This window comes from Sebastes fasciatus, chromosome 2 (assembly GCF_043250625.1).
Source record: "Sebastes fasciatus isolate fSebFas1 chromosome 2, fSebFas1.pri, whole genome shotgun sequence".
Taxonomy (NCBI): Eukaryota; Metazoa; Chordata; class Actinopteri; order Perciformes; family Sebastidae; genus Sebastes; species Sebastes fasciatus.
The window spans coordinates 27272409-27285427 of NC_133796.1; the positions used below are offsets into that span (position 1 = coordinate 27272409).

The following is a 13019-nucleotide window of genomic DNA, read 5'->3' on the forward strand; positions in this document are numbered from 1 at the left end:
CACAAATGTATTTGGTGTGGTATATCTGCTCTGATTTGAAAGAAGTTATTCAGGCATACAGCATGTTACGTTTTTAAGAGCGCGCTGCCTATGCTCATTTCTGCTTTTTTTTTTTTAACGGTACAAAGTGAATGGCAGCGTTTAACTCTCAGCACCTGTTTGGTGGATAACTGACTGCACTAAAGATGTACTGTACACTGGAGGAGGTCTGAAAGAAGCATATCTCAAATTCACCAGGAATATTTCTGCATCCAATCTCACATCTACAAAAGAAAAGGGGAAAAAAGTGACCTTTGACCTTGGCTGCTTCTCAACAATTTTCTTTTGTTCTTGTAGCCGTGAGGAAACACTGTGATTATTCAAAGTAAACACATTATTGCACCGCTAATCCACATCCTTCTGTCAGTGTCTGTTTTAATTAAAGAAGAAGCGGCAGTAGACAGATATCACGCACACTGGCCTCAACAATCAAGCCAAGATTAAAGGCAGGCTTTGCTTCAGGGTTAGCCCTTTTTGCTTGGATAAGACTTGTGTCCTGGAGTGGGCTGAGGGGTGGGGTTGGGGGTGGGGGTGAAAGGGGAGAAAAGGATAGAAACAGGGGTGGATGGATGTGGCAGTTCAGACATTCCTCCAGTGAAGAATCCCAGTATCTTTTTCCCAAGCAACTGAATTAGGTCAAAGGGGGCTTTCTGAACATGCATTTCTGCTCCAATGTGCAGATGTTATTGACTTTTTATACACTGTATGTCACATCTCAGTAGCGCACCGGATGTGCTTTTTCATTATTGTAATGAGTCACAAGTTTGGTTTTGAGTCATACATGCAGTGAGTTTTTAAAAGTGCTTCAGATGTGATGGGGAAACGTCTATTATATGTTCAAGTCAAAGTTTGTCTTTTGAAAATTCCCAATAATTCCAAAAGTTCTCTGAACTAAAGTATACAATGTGCAGCGTACAACTATTCATGCTTGTGTTATTGTAAGCCTGACAGTTTTTCTCTTTGTTGTGTTTTCATTTTAGATCAATTTTTTATATGTTTATGGAAGACGTTTAACAGGTTTTTGTTTGTGTACTCAAAGAGACTGAGGGTGAGAGAGAAAAGGGAAGGAAGAGAGATGTGAACAGAGAGAGAGAGAGAGAGAGAGAGAGAGAGAGAGAGAGAGAGAGAGCGATAAGCAGAGGAAGAGCGAGAGAGAGAGATGTCTTCAGTCTCTCTACTCCCAGTGGGCAGGACCTCCCCCTACATTTCTGCCATTATTTGATGTAATGAAAGGAGAAAGTGTGTAACATTGAGATTGTTAATTAATTTAGTCTAACAAGATGAAGATAAATGAAACCCACTGAAGGTTGACTAGGCTAAGGGGCCCACTTAGCATTCCTCCTGCCCTCGAGCTCTGTCTCTCTCACTCTGTTACAATGGAGCACGGCTAATAGGTGCAGCACCGTGTTTGTACAAACCCGCTGAGCTCTCACCCACTAAGTTTAGACCTTTTTGACAAAATATTTTAATTTCCATCCTCTATTTATCATAATCTTCTCTCTTTGGGGTGTTTTAATTTCCAAATGGCTGGGCTGCATTTGTAATGCAGTTAGTTTTGGAGCATAGATATGCAATTATCTAATTGAGTCATCTTGACATGTGGGATAAAGCTCAGTTGACATATATGAGTAGTGAACTAAATTGACTTTTTTTAAATATATGAATAGAAGTTCAAATGTTAATACATTATTCTTCTTGTAGATAACAAACACACCTTTTTATTATCATCTGCTAGTTGTATTTTTTGTGAAATGGCGGGAGGTTATATAAATGGCCATTCTCTCCAGCAACTATGTGGCCCCTTCACATGAGTCTGTGTGACTCCCAGCCTTTCACCGTATGAATGGTTCTTCTCTAATGCGGCTTGGGGGCTATTTGAGCGGCAAGACAGACAAAAAGCAGAAAGGACTTCTTTTTTTTTTTTACAAAGCCAGACAGTTGTCTTCATCCAGAGCTCTTACAAGCAAATCAGTAGTCTATCGAGGTCCTTCCTCAGTGGACACTTTGTGCAGGATCTTCATGGCAGCACAGACCAATCATTATGGCACCCATTCTTTGCTCCCTTAGTTCTCAAGTCATCAACAATGGGTTGTTGATTGTATGGAAAACACCAGAACAATTACGTCCTCTGTTTTGGTGGCAGGGCAGCGTTTTAAAGTGCAATCCTCGATAATGGCCTCATTATTGTTATTCTTGGAGCAGGCCTCAGGAGAGAGAAGTAGCTGCTCGCAGTGCGTCATTATTTCGTAAATTTCGATTAGCTCATCTCGCTGTCTCCTGGCAAACAGAATCATAGCTAATTAAAAGTGAGCGAGCGCTCTTGCCTGTGACTTAAAAGGTAGCACTCGATAGGCTGTTAATATGAAAAAAGTGGTAAAAAAAGGAGGATTAGAGCTGTTACCCTGGTAACTCCAACTTCCATCTGCGAGGGAACAATGAACTTGTGTTCCTCCGCCACCTAAGCTTGAAAAAACAGAAAGCGAGGAAGTGAGTGTTCTGAAAGGACAAGACCCTTTTTAACAACAAAGTGGGATCCAGGCCTAATAGGCTCTTTGGTGCGAGTTGTTAGGCGAGATCACTGGGGGATAGAGGGGCAGAAAGGTCAACGTGTAATCCTAGGACAGCGAAGGTCGTCTCAGGTTTTTACAATAGCGGCTTGTTTCCTGGATCCGTTTGTCTGCACGAGAAACAAAAACCTCAAGTTTGTCCATTTTAAAGATTTTTAAAAGAAAACAACATTGACAGAAAAGGCTGCTAGTAATATGTCTGCTCGTGATAAAGGGGGTAATATGCCCCACAGCCAGAATGTACACATTCCCTCAGCTGATTAAATAAACACAAACAAGATGCCAAAGAGTTGGGCCAATTAGAAGGAGCTGTCAGAAGCTGTTGGAATTGTCTCTTGCATCTCCTTTTACTCATACAACCAATTCTGCATTAGTTTCTGGCACCTTAACTCCTCCATGAATCTTAAAAACACCTTAATATTCAACCAATGCACTTAACAGCATTTTTTAGCTTCTTTCCGACTATAATTGAACACTCGATGATATTATATGTACTTTAGATGAAGCATTGGAAATCTTGAGGTTGAGAAGTGGTGATGAAAATGCTGTAATGCATTTTCATAACATTCTCTTTTTTTCCACCAGCATTCCAATAATTTTCTTAACCATTACAACAATATAAAAGTGTTTGATGGGCTCATAGTTAAGAGCTGCTAAAGAGCTGCAGGAATGCTCCCGCTCTAAAACGCTACTGAGTTATAATGATCCATGACTATGGAGGAGCAGTGTGTGTTTCTCTTTGAGTTTTATGTCCCTTATTACAGCTGCAATACGTCGGCTCACATTAAACTAATTTATGGCTGAGGCCAGCGTAACAGCAGTACAGGTTAATGAATTTGGCATTACTAATTAAACGTTATTGAGGGATGAATATGAATCCTGTGGTCGGGAGGGACGGCGGAGAAAGGGGGGAGGAGAGGAGAACGGGACAGAGGACTTTTCTCTTTCCTGCAGTTCTTCCTTCACAATGATGAAAACATGAGAAGTGAATGAGTTAAGGTGAAATGGAGGACAGCTTTAATCCAGTGCAACGCCCCGTCACAATGCTTTCTCTGATTAGATGCATCTGAAAAGAAGATTATTTATATGATTATGTATGATTCCACAGAAAGTGTTTGCTACTTGGCCATTTTTTTTTCTACATTTGCATTCCTGTATAGGCTGTGACGTAGCAAAGTGTTGCCGGGTAAAAGGATAAATGAACAGCTTAAAGTGATTAGACACTCGTGTAAGCTGAGGACCGTTCTGTTCAATGCAGAGCAGACATTCCCTTTTCACACAATTGTTGTTAAGCAATTATTTCAGTCACCTCTTGAATTTAAAGGCCACGTATAACACGGCCTACTCAAGCAAAGAGGGATGATGGAGACAGTGTGGAATATTGAACCGTTATTGAACTGCCTTCTGACACACTCTGTCCATGACCAGGAAAACTATACTGTATGTGTATATATATATATATATATCCCTGAATTTTGTCATACTTGCCCTTACTTGTTCATAAAGTATTACACCAAAAAAAGGAAAAAAAGACTGTTTTAAATGGATTTAAATTACTCATATAAGATAGGACAGTTACTAAAGAATCGCTAATTGAACTGCATGAGTTAACTCTACATTATTTTAGAGCAGGGGCGCCTAAACTTTTTTCTACGGAGGGCCAAAACTGGAACTTAATGGTGGTCAATGGGCCTAAAGCAAACACCTGTTGTGTTGTATTGTATTGTTAAGATGCAAAATGGTACTAGGATCCCAAGTTCCTCTAATTTAATATTCTTTTAGCTTTTACATAATTAACCCATTACCTGCTGAATACAATTGGGCTAATTTCCAGTCATACCCAATTTATGCAATTCCAAGACTGTTCAAGAAATATTCAAATGTAACATTTTCAGAATAGGCGAAAATAACACATTTACACTGCATTAAAAAAAAACTGCATGTTTTGCTGAAAACTGCATGTGATTATCATAAAGTGGGCACGTATGTAAAGGGGAGACTTGTGGGTACCCATATAACCCATTTTCATTCACATATCTTGAGGTCAGAGGTCAAGGGACTCCTTTGAAAATGGCCATGCCAGTTTTCCCTCGCCGAAATTTAGCCTGATTTTGGAGCATTATTTAGCCTCCTTCCCACAAGCTAGCATGACATGGTACCAATGGATTCCTTTCCTTTAGTCTCATATGATACCAGTATGTTATTAGCTCTAAAACCGAGCCTCTGAAAACAGTCGGTTGGGATTGCCTCTTTTAATTAAAAAGAAATGAAAAAACACTCGCTAATATCTGGCGGGCCAACTCAAACCTATATCACGGGCCAACTTTGGCCTGCGGGCCTCACTTTGGGCAGTAAGTAATCACAACACAACTAAAATAACCAGTGTTCAATGATTGTAAACGTGGCCACTTTTATGAGGATTTGGATATGTGCATTGAAGTGACTGAAATATTTAAAGATCAAATTTCATGACTTTTGTGTAAATGCTCCACACGTCTTCCCACCAAAGCTCTCTCACTTCCAGCTAGTTTTACCTCCTAACTGGATTATGGAGTCATGTTTGGAGCTTGGTATAATATTGGTATGATTCGTGAAGCACCCCTATTTCGTCATGTGTGTATTGTTAGCGGCTTGTGTACTACACGCTACACGCACAGTTTAAATCTTATTTTTCCTGCCACTCGTTCTCTCCCTCTCTTTCGCTCTCACTATAGCGCTTCTACACTCCACGTCTGACACACTCTCCCTGAGAGCTAAGCCTTTCAATTTAGATTTCAATTATCATGTTAGTTTTGTGATTAGACTTTAGTCCTCCAGGAATCAGACCTCTCTGCTCCTCTCTATTCCACTCTATTCCACTTCCCCTGCAATCACATCCCATCTGATGAATTGCGCATATAATTACGGAAGTTATTGAATATGCAGATCGCTGCTGACTCTTGGTGTGCGGTTCATAATGCGTCAACTCTAACTGTATCAAACAAGGGTCTCTGATAAAGACCCACTCTGATAATGAGAGAGGGCCAATGTATGCTATTAGTCAGAGATAACAGACACCACAAAGGCTGAGACTCAATTAAAACAGAGCCACGCTATAATCTGTGTGACTCCGTGTATGTGTGCGTGTGTGTGTGCTTCTAAACAGCACTCAGGCCAGTGTAGGGACTTGGCACTGGGCTCAGTCAGCTCTACCATTACACCCAGCGCAGCACAGACCAGTCTGAGAGGCCAGCCAGCCAGTGCACAAGGTGTTTATGAATCAACCGACATGAGGTATTTCCCCCATGTTACAGTATGTTGCTACCATCGTTTTACACCCCGTCCCATGATGCAATCCCTCAGAGCTTTTCAAGAGAGGGGGAGTGAAGCACTTTGCAGGCACACCCACAGGAGTTGGTTGTGGGAAAATTTGGAACTTTTGATAGCTTTTAGAGAGCTTTCTTAAAACCTGGCTCACAAGCAGAGAGGAAAAGGTGCTGTAATTTTTTTTTGCATTTTGCTGTCAAAATACCGGGGATTTGTTACTTCAACAGGTCCAAAACCAATACTATTTTTTTCCCACATAAAGCCAGTTTTACAGCGCGTCTCAACTTAAGTTTCACACACAATTGAGAATACAGGGAAACGGAAGAAACCGGGTCCTGTATTTTTAGCCTGAGCTGCAGTGATGTAGCTGCCATTTATAGCTGATACGCCAGGCTGATGCTGGACCGCTGCCCTGCTGACACCAGAGAGGAGGGTTTATAGACTGCACAAACTCCGCACAACACGATCCCAGACAGGCACATAAAATAAACAAATCAAATGTTGATTAATTTGATTTTTACCTGTTTAATTGTTAAAAAGAGGTTGATATTTTTATATTTCAAGATTTGTGGGATATATGGTGACACATTCTTCACACAGTGGAAGTAGTGCTGTCAATCGATAAAAATATTTAATCGCGATTAATCGCATGATTGTCCATAATTAATCAGGATTAATTGCAAATTAATCGCACATTTTTTATCCGTTCACTATGTACCTTAAAGGGAGATTTGTCAAGTATTTAATACTTATCAACATGGGAGTGGGACCTGTCCAGGGTGTACCCCGCCTTCGCCCAATGTCGGCTGGGATCGGCTCCAGCCCCCCCGCGACCCCTAACGGGATAAGCGGTTGCAGATGAGGATGAGGAGGAACATGGGAGTGGGCAAATATGCTTGCTTTATGCAAATGTATGTATATACATATATTTATTATTGGAAGTCAATTAACAACACAAAACAATGACAAATATTGTCCAGAAACCCTCACAGGTACTGACTTTAGCATAAAACAATATGCTCAAATCATAACATGGCAAACTGCAGCCCAACAGGCAACAACAGCTGTCAGTGTGCTGACTTGACTATGACTTGCCCCAAACTGCATGTAATTATCATAAAGTGGGCATGTCTGTAAAGGGGAGACTCATGGGTACCCATAGAACCCATTTTCATTCACATATCTTGAGGTCAGAGGTCAAGGGAACCCTTTGAAAATGGCCATGGCAGTTTTTCCTCGCCAGAATATAGCGCAAGTTTGGAGCGTTATTTAGCCTCCTTTGCGACAAGCTAGTATGACATGGTTGATGCCAATGGTTTTCTTAGGTTTTTTATTTTCGTATCATTACCAGTATCTTCACTCTTGCTTTCAAAGTTAGCCCGGTACAACCTCCGAAATATCGATTATGTTAATGTTTTGAAGACATTATTGGCGTTAAAACAAATTTGCGTCAACGCGTTATTATCGTGTTAACTTTGACAGACCTAAATGGAAGTGATCTCAATGTGCAGACTGGTGAGTGTGCTTTGAACCAAGAAACAATGCAAATATCAAAATAATAGATGTGCAGCAAGAAAGGAAACATGGGGGATGGGCATGATGCACCATGCTCTCATTTGTGCTTTCCCTCTTTTGCATGTGTTTTGATATTTGCAAAATTTATTTCCTCAATCTTTGTGTTTTGCACACACATATATGAATAGATATAAGTTTACATATGTTGATGCATACGAGTGTTCATGACAGCATTCATTAAGATACTCTTGGGGCCTTTTTGACCACACCCAACTAGTTGATTAATTAATTCAACACACCTTCTGCCTCATACCTTCTTTCTTCTGATTGGCCATTACTGTTTGCTTGATAGTCTATTTAAGTCTGTCAGTTAATGTGTGCTGTAAGTTCTGCTGACGATGGTCCTACGACCAAAACATTCACCTTTTATTTACATTTTTTTGCCCTTTTTGTATCTGGAGAAGTCGCTTTTTTTGTCAGTGTGCAGGCAGGCCTTTTTTTCTTGATAAAGAACGGGGCCGTTTACCTTGGCTACACACACCTGACACCACTTCTTGGTAAGTTAAGAGTGAAAATCTTTTCCACATTGTTCATTTAGGCATACATTTTCCTCACTATATTTGGTTATTTCATGGGAAACAAATTTTTGTAATTCTCCCTTTTAAATATGTTGAACTGAATCCTTCAATTAGCTTAAGACAGTCTTAAAACAAAGACACTAATCAGGTATGTTGTGAAAATCTTTTGTTGCCCCACATGTGGTCACTGTGGCAGGTATTAGAGAGCGTGGCTGGTGCTGGATCTGTTTCACTGTCATGGCTGTCTGTTGTAATTAAGACTCCGAGCAGGATTTCAGCACTGTGGCACCTGGTCACATGTATATTATTACGTTCATAGGATTGAACATGTTTACACCAACTGTTAGCTTAACGGGAGATCAAAAAGGTGACTTAAACTTTGTTAAGGGGCTTACAGAGGAGCTCAGATGGCATTATAGTGACGGACTAATGAGCTTGACACTGACAGAAAATACACAATTTATGGACTGCGCTTGTGTTCAGTATTAAATGCCTGTTCTTTGGTCGACAGAGTAAAAAAAGGGCATGGTTTGCCTAAGTGACCAATGAGCTTTGACTGCCCTTTACTGTAAAAAGTGTGTTGCAAGTGCAATGACCTTTGTCAAGTTCCAGCTATTGTTTGCAGATTGGTTACACACTCTGTAGGCTGTGAAAGACACATCTGCTACCTCCAGCTCAGTGGAGAGCAGATAGACAGTCAGGGGTTGAGGGTTAGGTGTGTGTGTGTGTCTGTGTGTGTGTGTGTGAGGGTAGGTGGGGTCCTCAGCTACCCTGTCGTACAGCTCAGCTACTGTCCCTATCTTATCAAATATTTGTCTGTCCTTCACTCCCTATTTGCCTTTCATTCTGTTTGCTTTGTTTATTGAAATCTATCTCAGGCAGATTGATAAAGTGTACAGAAAGTATTTTTTTTTTTAGTCCACGTGTGTATTTATCTAGGTGTGTAAATTACATATAATGAATTTGTTTTTTATTGTGCATAAAATGTATGCTCATAGATATTTGACGGTAATATGGATATTTCCCCCCCATTATTTAAGTTTGCTAAGGTTTATGAAAGGCACAGCAGGAATTGTTGTTTGATATCACAGGAGTATAAAATCAGAGGTCAGCTCTACAGAAAATTCCCTTTAAGCTTTCAACATCAAATATAAAACCATATTTGTTTAATGTGTTTTTGATTGATTCCCTGATTGAGATCCAAAGGCTGGTCATAAATGTTTCAGGACAAAGGGTCTCTTTGTGCGAATGGGGCCCCAGTTGAAATGGAGGAGTAGTTTGAGATTACCAGATTATTTCCCTACCAGCCCAGTGAGTGAGGCGAGGCGAGGCGAGCCGCAGCCCTGCGCCGTGCTGTGCTGAGGCTGAGCATAATGAGTGTGGTGGCAGGGAACCACAACAGAGCCGGGGCAGAGGCTGCCTGGGAACCAGAGGCCCGTGGCCCACAGCCAAACACACACACACACACACAAATCCTGCCGCACACTTGTGGCTTTTTAAGAAAGCAATTTAGTTAATGATTTCATTTTGAAGCACTGTCATGATGCATTGTGTCCTCTGCGCGAGCCAGCAATAGAGACTAACACAGAGGAAAAGGTATTAGTAAACACGAGCTTCCCACCGACAACCACAGAGAAAAATAACATGCAGCCGAGCGTAATGTGGCATTTGTTGTGAACACACGCACAGAAATCACTTGGGTAATAGATTGCGGTAGGTATATCACTTGCGGCTCCTGCTGCTTTTTACGCATCGCTCTGGACAAAATGCAGAGAAGAGTATAAGGGTCGGACACATGGTTAGCAGCGTGGACTGCTCAGGCATTTTGAGTTTTAGTCAGCGTATAATCCACTACAGTGCCCGCTTCCCTGGAGTGGAAATACAGCACATTTTTCTGTTCAACCATGTCTGTCAGCTCTCTGATTTTATTAGGGCTATGTTTCACATTCATTTACTCAGGTTTTCTCAGTGCCGGCCCATGAATGAAACCATCTTACCATTGCTAAAACAGCAGCTTGTACATGTCTTCTGTGAACCAAATTTTTGGGCAATTACTCAGATCAGTGGCTGGGGTTTCTGGTTTTGCTCTTCAGATCTCATTTTTTCTTCCACTCTCTCTTTTTTTTGTATCAGCCGTCAATCACTCACGGTAACTTTTAACCACCTCCAAACAGGGCCCGGTGCCAGCTATTCATTTAGACCTTCACTTTTGCTCAGCTTCTTCCTGTCCAACCTGTCAGAATGACACACACTGTTGACCATGCTTTCTATTCAGCACTGGCAAATTAATTGGTTTCAGTGGTTTAAATCAGCAATCAATGTCAGTTTCCCAACATAATAAGCCTTAATCATAAATCTTTGAGGTGTGGCTTGCCTGACCCCTATTCATCATGGCTCGGCTAGATGGCCTCATCTGGGTGGAGCAAATGAACTACCCCTGTTTTGATTTTCCAATTGACGTGTCACATGAAACGTGGCTACTCTCTCCCCTCCCCGAGTTTATCCCGGCCCTTCTTCTCACAGTCCTTTTAAAAAAAAAAAAAAAATACACAAGAGCCCAAAGACAAAGAGGGAAAAGAAGTCCAGTTGTCACAAAGGGAGACACATTTGTGTGCCTTCCCTTGTGTGTGAATGAATACCATTAATTTATTCAGACAGAGAAAAAAAAAATAGCAGAAAAGGGAAAAAACCCTAAAGAATTAGAGGTGGGTCTAACTGTAGCTAATGAGCTGTTGTCCTCACCGCCCCTAGAGTAAGAATAGAGCAGCTTAATTACAACAGTGTTGAAGGTAATTTCCTCAATTTTTCCACCCCCTAGCTGCAGAAATCTATTTATGAGATGAGAATGAAAGGGAACAAAATCGCTTTTCTTTTCGGTACACATTTCAAATTTGCCAATTTGGTGACCAGGAAAAAAGAAAGGAACAAGGATAGTGACGCAGAAAGTGAACCACTGTGTGTCGACATTCCAGATGTCCAAACCAACGGCAGTTGTACCAACCTCAGCTCTGCTGGGCATTAAAGTTGCCAATGATGACCTCATGATGGCAAGACCAAAGACTGAGGCCCATAGTTCCCCCGCCATACAGTGAAATTACCTCCCCCTACTTTCATAAACCATTCATGGTTCCCAGTGCACATGCTTTTATGGCTCCATGCAAAATTTCTCCTTCATAATTAGCTATTGTCCTTGAGTATTTGGCCAAAAGTCAAATTTTTTCGCTTGCTTTCTTCTTTTTAACTTCCCCTCCCTTTTGAGATTTCCATGCTCCCTATAGACTTATTGTGCATATCTTTGGTAACTTGGGATGCATCTCTTCACCCCCCAGCCAGCTCCTCAACTCACTTCTCTGGCAACTGTGAGAGATGTTACACTCGATTTGTTGAAGTGCAGCCATTTGCTGCAAACTCTCCAGCGCACAGAAGAAGTTATCTTTATAAATGACAGAATGGACCTTGCCTGAATGGCGCTTTGTTTACTGTTTAACAAAAAGGGGGGCCCCACTCTATATTTCATCTGTCACCGTTGCTTTTCTTTCCTTCAACAATGCTCGATTGTTTCCACGAAAATTTCAGGTTCCATGAACAGGAGAATTCTGTATTATTATGTTCCTGCCAAATTCCGATCTCTGTTTTCCTTCTCCTGCTCACAAAGGGCTCATAACTTACTGTCAGCTATGAGGCGAGCCACAAAGCTCCACTGTTGCTCAGCAAATAGGGCTGTGTTGGTTGATGGCTTGACTCGCTGTGAGGTTTGCTTAAGTGCAGCAGCAGCAGCAGCAACAGAAGTCTCTTTGGGAACTCCATCCCCCAGCAGGCCCACTGAAAACGAGAAAGTAAAAGAAAGAGGTAAAACAACAAGAAGCTTTTCTTGTCTCAGTCTTTTTTTTCTCGTCTCAGGAATGGAAACCGTTTGTCTGGTGAAGTTATTGTCCTGCTACTGTTCGTGTGTTTCTCTAAGTGTTTGACTCACAACATCCAGTATGCTCCGCTTCTAGTAGGTCATTTCTGTTAAAGCTGCAGTGGGTAGAAATGGAGCAAATATGATAAAACGGTCACTATATCCTGACAGTAGTGCATGAGACAGGTCTGAATCTGTAAAAATCAGAAAAAAATCATGTGCCTCTCTGTCCTCTGGTGTCCTCCGGTGCGCCTAATGGCATCTGCAAGATTTCACAGACCGAAAGAAAAACAACCAATCAGAGCCGAGCTGGAGTCTGGCGTCTCTGAGCAGCTGTCAATCACTCGCGAACTCTGATCAACCGGTCAAACTAGGCAGCACTGATAAAACATGAATCAAAATTACATTACTGTAATGCCTATTTCTCTCCTCAAATGTTTTCAGAAACATCTTGTAGTGTACTGTTTAGCTGTAAAATGAGAAAGTTTGTGACCCGGCAGCCATGTTGAGATCAGTTGAGGAAATACCAAGCACCGCCCACCAGCCGGAGCACAGCCAATAGGAACACTTTCTTTTTTAAAGCCTAAAAACAGAGCCATGAGGAGGTGCAGAAGTCTAGTTTTCTCTCAGAACACTTGAATTACAATATGCTGAAAGGTTATTATGGAATTTTTGCCCAATGAGGCCAAAAACGTTCTGCCTAGGTTTAAAGGATAATGCAAGTCCAGGAAAAAAAAAAAAGGCCAGCAGTGAATTTTTTTGGATCCTTCATTTGTGAAAGCATACGCATGAGTGAACTTGTGTGTGTCCTGGGGAACTGAGAGGCTGTTATGCCATCCAGCTCTGAGCTTGCGTCCTGGGATCAGGAAAAGGGCCAAAGGCACAGGGGACCGACGAGGAAGGAGGAGGAGGTAGAGGAGGAGGGGGGCAACGAGGGATTCAGTGTGTGAGTGCTCATCGACCCTTCCTGAGTAGACAGACAGGGACACTTAAGCGCTCTCACACCTGCATCTGCCTTCGCCTTGCGTGGGGGGCAAGGACACCAACCATGCTGTCATGGCAGCTGCACAAGTGTTTAAAGTGAGATACAAGGCAGTTCCTCTAGCAGCATAT

The 13019-nt window shown here is 41.7% G+C and overlaps 1 protein-coding gene across 10 annotated transcripts in view; it reads left to right on the forward strand.

The window, feature by feature from the left end:
- sox6 (SRY-box transcription factor 6) overlaps positions 1 to 13019 on the forward strand; it is a 152265-nt gene that overhangs the window by 33614 nt on the left and 105632 nt on the right. Inside the window, exon 1 of one of the 10 annotated variants that reach the window (XM_074616710.1) lies at positions 7798 to 7984. The exons of the other annotated variants lie outside the window; for them this stretch is intronic. The gene's annotated coding sequence lies outside the window, so the exon portion shown is untranslated. Of the gene's footprint in view, positions 1 to 7797; positions 7985 to 13019 lie in introns of those variants that run through there. 10 annotated transcript variants of the gene reach the window in all.